The following is a 15,593-nucleotide window of genomic DNA, read 5'->3' on the forward strand; positions in this document are numbered from 1 at the left end:
AAAAGCCCCAAAACATCTCATTAATGATTGTTCCATGTAAGATGTGATGAGAAAAACCTAAATAAATCATTCACAAATAATGAATGAGTACAAAAACAAAAATGACTTATTTTGCAACAAAAAAAATATTAATGACTAAATGTGTATAAAAATATTAAGGATTAAATGTGTACAAAATGAGAAATATATTATCCTATTAAATCATTTTTACCAGCTAACCTGAAGTAGTCTGTCACAAGGACTGAATGTGTACAGTTTAATAAGTTGAAGGGGTAAACATGGACGAAAAGAACTTAGGGAATAAACGTGTATAAATCGAAAAATATATTACCTTTTTAAGTCATTATCCATTTGAAAAAACATCATTTAATTTTAATTTACTTTGTTTATCCTTTATATTTACAGTGAGAAGAATTGCAATCTTCATTAGAATTTATAAGAAAAAAATGTTAGCTCCCTGTTTTAAATAAAAACTTAAAAATTATAAATATCAAACATCAAATTCTTCGAATTTGAACAACAACATTGTAAACTTAACTTGTAGTATTCTTCATTTTAGTTCCTTTAACATTTGTATCAGTAATCGTTTTTATTTTTCTATCTCCTATTTTCATTCTTGATATCACTCTATGAGGTTTTTGATAACTCATTATTTGATTATTCTTCTGATGCAAATGTACCTATATTATATATGAAATGTTAGGCATTTTTTTGTTTGTATATAGTTACTCTTTTGTTTTGGGATATGTTGTGGATTAAGAAATGCAATGTAACAATAATGAAAGAGAATGAATAATGAAATTGGTAAAGATGATTCAAATTGATACTAATAACATTATTCAGTCCACAGATCACCTAGGGAAGAGGTCCCTCTCTCATAGAGTAAGAAAACTCATGAGCTAATTACAATTGCAACAAATAATATGATGACCTAACAAAATTATTCCTTCCCCTTTTATTCACAATTAACTCTGTACTCCTCTATCTTAGCTACTTTTTTGTATTTCCTGATTTGCCCTCTTCCCCTTTCTAGAATAAATCAATAAGGGTCTAGGTGATCCACATTTGTGGTAATAAGGCCCATGTTTGTATCATTACTCCTACCTTCAACTAAAGTCCTGACCTCAAAACTTGTTCCAAGAAATTGTTCTTTGATAAAAAGAGCATCCTCCCATGTAGCCTCCTGAAAAGACAGCCCTTGCCATTGAGCTAACCATTATTCTGTTTGATTTAAGGACTCTCCAAACCTATAAGTGAGTAAAATTGCTGCAAGAGTGACAATATCTTCATGACCCACTTTTAACTCGGGAGGTAAAGCAGTTTCACTTGACGTTTGGACCGCCTTCTTTAGAAGCGAAACATGAAAAACGGGATGAACTTTTGAAGTAGGAGCATATAAGCCACAACTCCCACACGTTCTTGAATCTGAAATGGACCAAAAAATTTGGCTGCTAACTTGTGATGAACGCGACTTGTGACAAACATTTGACGATAAGGTTTGAGTTAAACGTACAACCATTCACCCACCACAATCCGGATATCTCGCCTCTTGTTATCAACATGTGGTTTTAGGTTACCTTGAGCTTGTGCGAAATGAAGTTTTAGCTGCTTAATTGCTTCATCACGATCTTGTAATTCTTGAGCCACTGCCTGCACTCAGAATTCCCCTGGAACATATTGAAACACCAAAGGAGGTTTCCGACCATAAGCAACCTCAAAAGGAGAAATTCCTGTGGAACCATGAAAAGTAGCGTTATATCAAAACTCTGCCCATGGAATCCAATTTGTCCATAAACGGGGTTGATCCACCGAAAAACACTGAAGGTATGCTTCCAAACAAAGATTGATGACTTCCGTTTGTCAATTAGATTTTGGGTGATAAGTTGAACTCATGTGAAGACAGGTGCCATGTGATTTAAAAATTTCCTTCCAGAATTTACTGATGAAGAGAGGATCTCGATCACTTACAATTGACTTAGGCGGCCCATGGTGACGCACCACTTCGCGAACAAAAACTTCCACGACGGTCATGGCTGTATATAGGTGTTTCAAGAGTATGATATGACTATATTATGAAAGTCTATCGACCACCACCATTATTATATCAAAGCCTTTAGATTTAGGTAACCCCAATATAAAATCCACTAAAAGGTCCTTCGAAATTTCTGCTAGAATATCTAAAGGCTGTAACAACCCCCCCGAGGCTAAAGAACTTGCTTTGCAACGTCGACACACATCGCATGCACGAACACAATCTTTGACACTCTTAATCATTCCCCGACCAATATAAATTTGCAGCTAATCGCCTATACGTTCGATAATAACCAGAATAACCTCCTGAAGTTGAGACATGGAACTCAGGTAAGAGTTCTGGAATAAAAATCAATTTTCATGAAATAACTAAATGATCTTTATAATATAATATGCCTCGTTTAACAGTAAATCTCGGGTATCGACCTGATGACTCTTGACATGTCTGAATTATTTGTTGAATTTCTCGATCACTCTTAGCCCCGATGACCAATTCAGTACCACGACCCCATATTGGTGTAGATAAGAATTTTGTAACATTTAGATGATGATGTATTTTCAATTTTAACCCTATGTATGAAAGAATATTGCATTTTGACCCTTAGGCTTGAGAAAGTTTGCAAGAATGGCCCATAGTGGCATTTTGGTGCTTTTGGTCGAAGGCCTAGTATGCTGGGCGTACGTTGTGTACGCTGAGCATACTAGGGCGGACCTTAGTACACTAAGCGTACATTACGTACGCAAGGCATACATGAAGAAACCTCAAACCCTAATTTTTAGGGTTTGGTCCATATATAAAAATCATTATCACCTCATTTCTCATTTCCTCATCAGCCTCCATCTGAGAAAGCGTCCCTCTAGCTAACCTTAAGTGAGAAGAATGCATCTTGAGCTTATCTATATGTTTTATGGTATTCTTGAAGAAAAAGAAGGTGGTGGGAAGACCTTGGATCTTGGAAGCAACTTGGATATGAGATTATCTCCTTGCTAGCAACCTCCAGGAGGTAAAAAGCTCATAATCGTCTTATCTTGTAGATCTATCTATTTCTTCATTTAGGGAGTTTTTGGTCCCAACTATGATGATTCTTGAGCATGGCATGCTCCTAGTCAACTAAGTCATCCTTTCTGACCTAATGAGGGGTCTTGAGTCATAAAAATATGGTCTTGATGCTTAGTTTTTCCCCATGCATGCTCTAGAAAGTCTTAAGGTGTTAAGAAGTTGGGATTTTGTGTATTAAGCACTTAATGGGCATGCAAAGTCATAAAGTTGGAAACTTTATGACTTTTAGTGGTTTTTAGCCTTGGGTCTGAAATTTGGACATGGGAGCTTAATGAATTAAACTCTTATTGAGGAAAGGAGATTTTGGGTGTACGTTGCACGTACGTGGTCAACCTACCGATACTGGTCAAAGCATGAGTATGCCCTACATACTTAGCTAAGTGAACCAAGTTGATTCCTTGACCCGTTGACTTTGACCAGGGTTGACAAAGTCTGACTGAAGGGTATTTTGATTTATAGTTAAGCCTTGGTCTCTATCTGTTGAATAGGTGACCTGTAGAGCCGGTATTTGGAGCAGTGTATTGTTCAACTATTTGTTAGAATGTGAGATAAGTTTTCCTCACTGTACTTGTGGGTCGAAAGCACCAATGCCAGCCCAATAGATCTGAATCCTGGTATATAGGATGTTGTTATGTGGTAGGGATCTATAGATCTATCTGTTTGTCTGTTAAATGGTTATATGATTATCTGTTGTTGGATATATGTCATTTGTTATGTACATGTTGTCATGGTATGGTGGGATTAAGATTGTACTACTTTATGTTGTAAGTCAACAGACTGGGGCATTCCAACCTGAAGGTTGTGGGCCGGGGGTAATCCAACCAGGAGGTTGTGGACCCGTTATGTATTCGACATTCCAACTGAAAGTTTGTGGGCCAGGGCATTCTAATCGAAAGGTTGTGGGATAATGGTAATCCAACCAGGAGGATGTGGAGCCGTTATCTGTTTGATTATATGTTTGTGTGGTTGTACTTTGGGGAACTCACTAAGATTTGGCTTACAATTTTAGTTTATGGTTTCAGGTACTTCCAATAATGGTGGGAAGGTGAAGGTGTGATCGTACACATGTTCTTGTTTTATGTATCTGGATCTTGAGGAAAACTTTGATTTGAAATAACACTTTTGAAACAATGACTATTTTGTAAACAATGTTGGTGAATGGTTGCTTTTGAAAATTTTAAATTTATTGTTATTTTTTAGTGTTACAAGTTGGTATCAGAGCCTTGGTTTGAGAGAATTGGATGAGCATTCATGTGAATCCAGACTCAAAATAGGGAACTACAAAAGTTTTTAAACTGATTTTCAAAAATTAATTTCAATAGAAAACAAGGAAGGATGCGATGTGTACAATCAGCCGGAGCAAGAAAGTATACCCCAAATTACCCACACTGTTTGTTGCTATTATGTTTATGATAGAACAACATGCTAGTGATAGGCTAGGGATCTTCAAGAATTGCATGATAGAATTTCCTGATAATTGATGCCTGATAGCCTAGGATTTCTTTCTTGTATGGAATTGACATCATTACTGTATTTTCTTAGTGTATGCATCATCGTTGTACATAACTGAGATTCTGTAGCCTGAGAATGTTTGGTTTAGTCTTATTTCCTGTTCTTGTTTGATGAAGGACTTATGGTAGAATTATGTATTCAACCGTCTATAGGATCTAGTGTCGTGTATGATTAGCATACATGAGTGCTGTACGGTTGGTGGGAGTTTCATGGATGAGTTATGTAGGATCCGCCGGCCAATTAAGGAATGTCTAGCCTTTCTCTAGGAAGTGAGAATCGGATATATGCATATTCTAGTGTGTGTTGTTAGGGTAGGTTCGGAAGGTAATATTGGCTCGTACTACTGAAAGTATAGGATCCGTACGCGTAACAGGGAAATCATAACCCCTAGGGTTTTGTTGTTTGGAATAGCTCATGTGGTATGTAATGCACCTCATTTGATATTTTCTGGTTTATTTTCAATATGGTGGTTACAAGGAGATTCGATTCAGGAGCTGGATCGAATGGCCAGAATAGGTCAGGGTTGGCTGAGGACCAGGTTAGGGAAATGATTCATGATGAGGTTGTTTCTATTGTTCGGGGGCAGATACTAGAGTTGTTTGGGTCTATCATGACTACCATGATGGAGTTCTTTGATTACCGATTCACTGCACTTTCTGAGTCTGCTGCTGCTGCAGCTATCGCGACCGTCGCTGCTACGAAGATTATGTTAGGTGCATTTCATGCACTCATTTTGTAGTTTTATTCCAAGAAAGTGCATTGAATATAGGCTTAAACTCATGCATTTTGCATGTTTTTCGGGATTTTTCATAAGGCTATTTCATTCACACAATTTAGTGATATTTTAGGGACTTTTGGAGGTAGGATCTTGCTTAAGGAGGTAAATAAGAGATGTGGATGAAATTTTGGGACTTAAGGAGCACCGGGGATGAAGATATCAAAGAATTTAAGATTTTGTCTTTTCAGAGGATTACACGGTCGTGTAAATGGAAGCCTTGAGTTTATACGGGCCGTGTAAACGAAGATCCTTAAGCTTCACACTTTGAAGACCCGATCAATTTAAGTAGTATACTTTTGTAATTACACGGGCTGCACAAATGACAATGTTAATTTACATGGGCCATGTAAACGTGGTCGTGAGTTAAAAAAACAAATTTTCTTCTTTCTTAAAAGGTGCAACCAGTTCCATTTGGACTTTAGTCGATTTTAGGAATTCTTGGGGCGATTTTCTGGAAGCATTTTGATGTCAATTAACACTTGGAAACACTTGGATTTTGTTTGGATTTCAATTTATAAGACTTTAACTTCATTTTCTAGCTAGATTTGTGTTTTGTTCTAGTCATGTGTGGCTAGAACCCTAGACTCTCCAAGTTTATGTATTGACTATTGTGTGTGATTTCAGTCATGTGATTTGGTGTTTGTTTTTAAATGCTATCTAGTGAATTTGATTTTGTTTCAATTGAAAATTTGATTTCAATTCTAGTTCTTATTGGCCATTTGAGTTAGGGTTAAATCACCCAAGTTATCTATTGTGAAAAATTCGTAATTGTTTTGTAAAATAAAACAAGTAACTAACACTAAATTGAATTCGTTAGAATAAATCTAGTGTAAATAAAATTCACATATTCTAAACTTCTTGATCAAATCCATCAACCACATCTTCACCAACATCCAAAAATTCCACCCTACCATCTTCTCCTTTACTCGAGTCTGAAACTTTTGTTCCGAATCCTACCATGGGAGACAATCATGGAGGAAATCAAGATTCTCCAAATCCACCTACTAAACAAACCTTTAGATAGTGGGAAACTCAAGATGTTACCCAACAACCATTGTGCATCAATTATCCTGTAGTAATAAACATTGAACTCAAATCCATACTCATTCATTTGTTGCCTTCATTCCCTGGTCTTGAGAATGAAGACCCACATAAATTTCTTAAGGAATTTCATGTTGTTTGTGTGGGTTTGATGCCACATGAAGTCACTGAAGATCAAATCAAGTCAAGGGTATTTCCCTTTTCTTCACAAAATTCAACAAAAGATTGGTTATATGACTTACCACCGGGGTCAGTCACAACATGGAATGAACTTGCAAGGACGTTTTTGGACAAATATTTTCCAGAAATGAGAGCTTCAACCATACATAGGGAAATCATTGGTATCAAGCAACTAAAAAGAGAAGCTTTGCATTCTTATTGGGAACAGTTCAAGAAGTTGTGCTCAAGATGTCCAAAACATGGGATTTCAGAGTATCAATTGTTGCAATATATTTGTGAAGGAATGTCATCTTTGGATAGAAGATTGCTCAATGCATCATGTGGTGGATAAATAGCTGATAAAACTTCAACAGAAATCAGAGCTCTTATCAAGAGCATGGCAGAAGAGTCCACACATACAACTGAAGGAGAAGAATGGTATAGTGATGCACCAAGAGGAGTGAAAGTATTTTCTACCCCAAAAATTGAGAGTCAACTTTCTGAGTTGACTAAAGTAGTGATGATGCTTTCTAAGGACAAGGGTGTGCAACCACCAACAGTTAGACCTTGTGGTATTTGTACCCAAGTTAGACACCCCACTAATATGAGGCTGATGTTACAAGAAGATATAAAGCCGATTCAAGCTATGAGATTTTCTAATCAACAATAAGGAAACTTTCAGCCAAGAAGCAATCCAAATTAGCACCAACCCAATGCTAATTTTCAGCCAAGGCCACCACCTTATCAACATAGACCTCCATTTCAAAACCAAATTCATCATCAACAAAATTATCAACACATTTCCAGCTCAATCAACCTCCTCATCAATCTCAATTCCAACCTCAAAACATACAACAAGAAAGTATTTCAAGTGGATCGGGAATGTCTTTGGAAGACATTGTCAAGAGTTTAGCCACAGGTACTCAAACATTTCAAAATGAGACCAAGGTGAGTATCAATACTTTAGAGCAAAAAATGACCAACTCGCTACTTCAATGAGTAAATTGGAGTCACAACGCAAACTACCCGCACAAACCGAAAAGAATCCAAAGCATAGTGCATGTGCCATCACTTTGAGAAATAGAAAAGAATATGAAAGTCCAAAGATGATTGAAGAAGAAGAAGAGATAGAGTTAGAGAAAGAAGAAGAGAAGTCAAAAGCACCTTCAAAGAAAGTTGTGACAACCCGATATTTCAACTACATGTAAACGACCTAAAAAGTCAACTATTGTAACCAAGTTAGTTGTAATAAAAATAACTTCAAAAATAAAATATCCAAAAATCACTAATTAAATTACCTATTATGTTAGAAGTCATTAAACCGTGATCGTACGTAAAAAGAACGCCCAAATCCGACTTCGTATAAGAAAGTTAGGAACTTTTCAAGTTCGGCTTAATGGCAGACGTCTAAAAACTCGAATCAGAGATCGAGCGACTTTTGGCAGGAATGACCTAAACGAGAATTGAAGGTCTCAACAATGGTATTTCAGCGGTAAAAAGTCTGGCAAAAACTGACGTCAGATGAAGAAGTTATGAATTTCTAAAGAAATTTTCTTACCGCGACCTTTTAAAAATAAATAATAAAAATTATTTCGGAATTTGCCGACGGGATCTAAACGAAAGTTGTAGAGTATGGTCTCACCTTCGCGTGGATATAAAGAACGTCGAAAACGGAGTTTGTATGAAGAAGATATGAATTTTTGAAGTTTATTAAATAATTAATATATAAATTTAATTAAAAACCCTTGGTATTATCCGAAGGGGAGTCACCAGATAGGGCCGAGTTACGCCCAGCGTAACCCCCGTACGCCCAGCGTACGCGAGGCCTTGGCCTCGGATCGTCCACGTCGCGCCTGTGCGAGGCTATGCCCCGTCCCTTCCGAGCTCCGAGGCAGTCGAGGACTCGGTCACGCATGACGCACGCGTACACCTCGCGTACACGTGTACGCCCAGCGTACGAGGTCGGTTCCCAGCCCTTATAAAAGGGATGCGAGGGTTCCGGGAAAATCACACCATTTCTCTCATTTCTCTTACGTTCTTGCCTCGTTATCCGTGCCCGTGCTACCCCGAAGCCCCGATCACTTTGCTCAAGTCCCGAAGGTCGTTTGTGCTCCCGAGATTCCCGAGGAAATCCACTTTCTCGAGCCGAAATTCTGTCCGGTTTTCATCCCGCAACCTCCGATCTTTCAAGTGAGTTCATACCCCTATAATTCACACTTTTAAATATTTTATGAGTACTTTTACATGCTTTTAAGGGGGGGGGGGGGAATACAAGTAAAACACTCGATTATTATCGTGTTTTATATATACTTTTACTATACGCGTTTTATCAAAGGAATCAAATGTGATTTAAAACTATTATAAGGAAACTTTCATATGCAAATTATACCACGACAACATTTTATCTTTTGAAATGAGAAACGATTTATGTATTTATATAAATCATATACTTTGCTTATACTACAATTCCGTGTGTCGGTTTTGGCACTACAAAAACTACACTTTTCATAACAAGTGAACATTTTCACTAAGGGTTTATTATACAAACGAAACACACTTTTAGGAAACTATAATAGGTATAGTTTTACGAGCATACTACGAACTTTTACATACATGGAAATACTATTTCAAGAAGCTACTATCATATACAACAACGAACGAACGTTTTCACACGTAAATCTGTTTTATACTAAGTTTTGTGAGACATTAACTTCACGTACGTTCGAGTACACATTTCAAGTCCTGTATTATATACCAAAATCCCTTGGAGGGGGAGCATGGTGTTTGTGTATAGATCTATACGGGCTTGACAACCCGCGCCCTAACTGTTAGCTACAGTCCACCATTTGGGGTAACAAACATCAGAACATTCCAACGCCTGAAGAACGTTGTGTATAGGCATTCCTTGTCAATAGTATGGTTATAAAACTCACATAGAGTATTAAAAACACAATGATTTACGGGGTTTTTCAAATATATTGGAAATTTTATACGTACATACATTTACTAGAAACAAACATTGGTCTTGAAAGAAGGCTACATTTATACTAGTAGAAAATATAGGATTTTCTAGGAACAAGCAAACAAAGAACAAAAACATTTCATTTCATACAAACATTGTCATTAAATACTTATGAAACTCACCAGCTTAAATGCTGATCTACTCTTTCAAAACTACTTGTATGTCCCAGGGATTCAATAATTACAGGTAACAAACAGGTTTTCGAGAAGGGACGCTGCGACGCCAGTTTAATTTCATATTTTGACATCATATTGTAATTGGTTTTGAACATGTACTCTTTTAAACAATGTAAACTTTCAATTATATATATGATGGTTGTATTGCTTTCTTTCCTATGTATTCATTTGTTACGTTACCACATGAAGTCATCTGCCCCTGAACGTTTCCGCCGTTCCGGTTTGGGGGTGTGGCAGATTGGTATCAGAGCAATGTTTATAGTGAACTAAGTATATCGAACCTCATAAGATATACAAACACATCGTTGATCTGAGTCAGGAGGTAAAGGATATAAACAACATCCCAGAGGTACGGGATTTCCCCGATATCTTCCTAGAAGAACTACCGGGATTACCACCACAACGCCAAGTCGAGTTCAGAATCGACATAATTCCAGGGGCTACCCCAGTAGCAAAATCGCCTTATCGTCTGGCACCAACAGAGATGCAAGAACTTTCTAGTCAGCTTAACGAACTTCACAAAAAAGGATTTATTAGACCAAGTTTCTCACCTTGGGGAGCACCGGTCTTGTTTGTAAAGAAGAAAGATGGATCGTTCCGGATGTGCATCGACTACCGAGAGCTGAACAAACTCACTGTCAAGAATCGTTACCCTCTACCCTGCATTGACGACCTATTTGATCAAATTCAAGGAGCGAGCTACTTCTCGAAGATAGATCTACGATCCGGAGATCACCAATTACGAGTACTAGAGGAAGACGTTCCCAAGATAGCCTTCCGAACCCGTTATGGACACTACAAATTTGTAGTGATGTCGTTCGGATTAACCAACGCACCAGCAGTATTCATGGACCTAATGAATAGAGTGTGCCGTCCTTACTTAGATCAATTCTTCATCGTATTCATCGATGATATACTTATCTACTCCCGAAGTAAGGAAGAACATAGTCAACACCTACGGAGGGTCTTAGAAACACTACGATCAGAGAAGATCTATGCGAAGTTCGCTAAATGTGAATTTTGGATTCGAAGAGTCGAATTTTTGGGCCACGTTGTTAGCGAAAAAGGGATACACGTGGACCCCTCCAAAATTAAGGTCATTAAGAACTGGTCGGCACCAAAGACACCTACAGAGATTCGTCAATTTCTAGGCCTAGCTGGCTACTATCGCAGATTCATAAAGAACTTCTCTAGCATCGCGAAACCTCTTACTACATTAACCCAAAAAGGCGTGGTCTTTGATTGGGAAGCAAAACAAGAGAAGGCGTTCCAAACTCTGAAACAAGCCTTATACACCGTACCAATACTATCCCTCCCCGAAGGGATAGAAGATTTTGTAGTGTATTGCGATGCATCGAATCAAGGGCTTGGTTTTTTTCTTCTGCAACGAGGGAAGGTTATTGCTTATGCCCCTCGTCAGCTTAAGACACACGAAGTAAACTATAAAACACACGATATCGAGTTAGGAGCAGTGGTATGTGCTTTAAAGATCTGGAGACACTACCTGTACGGAACGAAGAGTACTATTTACACCGACCACAAGAGCCTTCAACACATTTTCGATCAGAAGGAGCTCAACGTGCGACAACGACGATGGGTCGAATTACTCAATGATTACGAATGCAAGATTCGTTATCATCCTGGCAAGGCCAATGTAGTAGCTGACGCCCTCAGTCGAAAAGAATACACTGGTTGGAGAGTCAAATCTCAGAATATGACCATCCATTCCGACTTATCCACACAAATTAAAGAGGCTCAACTGGAAGCTTTACAACCTGAGCATGTGACGGGTGAATCCCTGAGAGGAATGGAAAAGAATCTAGAAGTCAAGGGTGGCGGAGCCTATTATCTCATGGACCATATCTGGACCCCAAGACATGGTGGTTTCAGGGATGTGGTCATGACTGAAGCGCACAACACAAGGTATTCCGTTCACCCAGGTTCAGATAAAATGTATTTAGATCTTAAGAAACTGTACTGGTAGCCTAACATGAAAGCAGAGATTGCTTCCTTTGTAAGTAAATGTCTTACTTGCGCTAAGGTTAAGGTCGAGTACCAGAAACCTTCAGGATTACTACAACAACCAGAGATACCGGAATGGAAATGGGAACAGATCACTATGGATTTCATAACCAAGTTGCCCAAGACAACAGGTGGACTTGATACCATATGGGTCATCGTCGATAGATTAACCAAATCCGCGCATTTTCTACCAATCAAGGAGACTGACAAGATGGAAAGGCTTACAAGAACTTACATAAGGGAAATAGTACGATTGCATGGGGTTCCAATGTCTATTATCTCCGATAGAGATAGTAGATTTACATCAAGGTTCTGGCAGTCACTACAAAATTCCATAGGGACTAGATTAGACATGAGTACAGCCTACCATCCACAAACAGACGGGCAAAGTGAGAGAACAATACAAACTTTGGAAGATATGCTGAGAGCCTGTGTGATTGACTTTGGAAAGGAATGGGATATCCATTTACCTCTTTTCAAATTTTCATACAACAATAGTTATCATATGAGCATAAAGGCTGCTCCATTTGAAGCCCTCTATGGCCGCAAGTGCAGATCCCCTCCGTGCTGGACCGAAGTTGGCGAAACACAACTAGCTAAAGGACGAGATACTAAAAACACTCTCACCGGTCCGGAAATCATACGAGAAACGACAGAGAAGATCGTTCAGATTCGTGAACGGTTGAAAGCATTTAGAGACCGACAGAAAAGCTAAACTGACCAACAGAGAAAACCTTTGGAATTCCAAGTAGGAGACCGTGTTCTATTGAAAGTCTCGCCATGGAAAGGCTTAATATGCTTTGGAAAGCATGGAAAGCTAAATCCAAGGTACATAGGGCCTTTCGAGATTCTCGCCAGAATTAGTCCTGTAGCTTACAAACTTAATCTACCACGTGAACTTAGTAACATACACCCAACCGTCCACGTATCGAATTTGAAAAAGTGTCTGTCCGATGAGACTATTGTTATCCCACTCGACGAGATCGAGATCAACGAGAGCCTAAACTTCATGGAAGAACCGGTAAAAGTCATGGACCGAGAGGTCAAACAAACGAAACAAAGTCACATACCCATCGTGAAAGTCCGCTGGAACGCCAAGCGAGGACCTGAATTCACATGGGAACACGAAGATCAGATGAAACAAAAGTACCCGCATCTTTTTCTCTGATTCACTTGTATCTTTCTTGCTTTAAATTTTGGGACGAAATTCCCTCTAACGGGGGGGGATGATGTGACAACCCGATATTTCAACTACATGTAAACGACCTAAAAAGTCAAAGTATTGTAACCACGTTAGTTGTAATAAAATTAACTTCGAAAATAAAATATCCAAAAAACACTAAATAAATTACCTATTAGGTTAGAAGTCATTAAACCGTGATCGTACGTAAAAAGAACGCCCAAATCCGACTTCGTATAAGAAAGTTAGGAATTTTTCAAGTTCGGCTTAACGGTAGACGACTAAAAACTCGAATCAGAGATCGAGCGACTTTTGGCCGGAATGACCTAAACGAGAATTGAAGGTCTCAACAATGGTATTTCAGCGGTAAAAAGTCTGGCAAAAACCGACGTCAGATGAAGAAGTTATGAATTTCTAAAGAAATTTTCTTACTGCGACCTTTTAAAAATAAATAATAAAAATTATTTCGGAATTTGCCGACGGGATCTAAACGAAAGTTGTAGAGTATGGTCTCACCTTCGCGTGGATATAAAGAACGTTGAAAACGGAGTTTGTATGAAGAGATATGAATTTTTGAAGTTTATTAAATAATTAATATATAAATTTAATTAAAAACCTGTGGTATTATCCGAAGGGGAGTCACCAGATAGGGCCGAGTTACGCCCAGCGTAACCCCCGTACGCCCAGCGTACGCGGGGCCTTGGCCTCGGATCGTCCACATCGCGCCTGTGCGAGGCTATGCCCCGTCCCATCCTAGCTCTGAGGCAGTCGAGGACTCGGTCACGCATGACGCACGCGTAGGCCTAGCGTACGAGGTCGGTTCCCAGCTCTTATAAAAGGGATGCGAGGGTTCCGGGAAAATCACACCATTTCTCTCATTTCTCTTACGTTCTTGCCTCGTTTTCCGTGCCCGTGCTACCCCGAAGCCCCGATCACTTTGCTCAAGTCCCGAAGGTTGTTTGTGCTCCCGAGATTCCCGAGAATCCCGAGGAAATCCACTTTCTCGAGCCGAAATTCTGTCCGGTTTTCATCCCGCAACCTCCGATCTTTCAAGTGAGTTCATACCCCTATAATTCACACTTTTAAATATTTTATGAGTACTTTTACATGCTTTTAAGGGGGGGGGGGGAATACAAGTAAAACACTCGATTATTATCGTGTTTTATATATATACTTTCACTATACGCGTTTTATCAAAGGAATCATATGTGATTTAAAACTATTATAAGGAAACTTTCATATGCAAATTACACCACGGCAACATTTTATCTTTTCAAATGAGAAATGATTTATGTGTTTATATAAATCATATACTTTGCTTATACTACAATTCCGTGTGTCGGTTTTGGCACTACAAAAACTACACTTTTCATAACAAGTGAACATTTTCACTAAGGGTTTATTATACAAACGAAACACACTTTTAGGAAACTATAATAGGTATAGTTTTACGAGCATACTACGAACTTTTACATACATGGAAATACTATTTCAAGAAGCTACTATCATATACAACAACGAACGAACGTTTTCACACGTAAATCTGTTTTATACTAAGTTTTGTGAGACATTAACTTCACGTACGTTCGAGTACACATTTCAAGTCCTGTATTATATACCAGAATCCCTTGGAGGGGGAGCATGGTGTTTGTGTATAGATCTATACGGGCTTGACAACCCGCGCCCTAACTGTTAGCTACAGTCCACCATTTGGGGTGACAAACATCAGAACATTCCAACGCCTGAAGAACGTTGTGTTTAGGCATTCCTTGTCAATAGTATGGTTATAAAACTCACATAGAGTATTAAAAACACAATGATTTACGGGGTTTTTCAGATATATTGGAAATTTTATACGTACATACATTTACTAGAAACAAACATTGGTCTTGAAAGAAGGCTACATTTATACTAGTAGAAAATATAGGATTTTCTAGGAACAAGCAAACAAAGAACAAAAACATTTCATTTCATACAAACATTGTCATTAAATACTTATGAAACTCACCAGCTTAAATGCTGATCTACTCTTTCAAAACTACTTGTATGTCCCAGGGATTCAATAATTACAGGTAACAAACAGGTTTTCGAGAAGGGACGCTGCGACGCCAGTTTAATTTCATATTTTGACATCATATTGTAATTGGTTTTGAACATGTACTCTTTTAAACAATGTAAACTTTCAATTATATATATGATGGTTGTATTGCTTTCTTTCCTATGTATTCATTTGTTACGTTACCACATGAAGTCATCCGCCCCCGAACGTTTCCGCCGTTCCGGTTTGGGAGTGTGGCAGATTGGTATTAGAGCAATGTTTATAGTGAACTAAGTATATCAAACCTCATAAGATATACAAGCTATAAATGCTTAGGGACTCAAAGTCTCTGACAAAAGTTTTCGTACCTAAAATCCTTATTTCATATAAATAGATTATTTTAGGTTATGAAAATCCAAAATACATGCATACAACGATATATTTTCATGATGAGAACTATACAAAAGTATTAAGACAAGTTGGACACTACGATTAGTTCTCGAGATATGTAATCAAATTTGGGACGAATATAGCCTAATCAACTATGTTTATCCAAAATTAGACTAACGTATAT

At 38.2% G+C, this 15,593-nt stretch overlaps 2 long non-coding RNA genes across 2 annotated transcripts; one reads left to right on the forward strand and one right to left on the reverse strand.

Moving 5' to 3' along the window:
- Positions 1-796: 796 nt before the first annotated feature.
- Positions 797-2,539, reverse strand: LOC145043447 (uncharacterized). Its single transcript, XR_013681029.1, has 2 exons — positions 2,458-2,539; positions 797-2,337 (listed from the first exon to the last, which is right to left on the reverse strand). It is a non-coding gene; the product is annotated as an uncharacterized LOC145043447 (long non-coding RNA).
- LOC145043448 (uncharacterized) lies at positions 1,733-4,250 on the forward strand. The gene is made up of 4 exons (XR_013681030.1): positions 1,733-1,824; positions 1,904-2,361; positions 2,955-3,035; positions 4,114-4,250. It is a non-coding gene; the product is annotated as an uncharacterized LOC145043448 (long non-coding RNA).
- The last annotated feature ends 11,343 nt before the right edge of the window (positions 4,251-15,593 follow it).

This window comes from Lactuca saligna, chromosome 4, assembly GCF_052625555.1.
Source record: "Lactuca saligna cultivar CGN05327 chromosome 4, ASM5262555v1, whole genome shotgun sequence".
In the NCBI taxonomy this organism is placed as follows: Eukaryota; Viridiplantae; Streptophyta; class Magnoliopsida; order Asterales; family Asteraceae; genus Lactuca; species Lactuca saligna.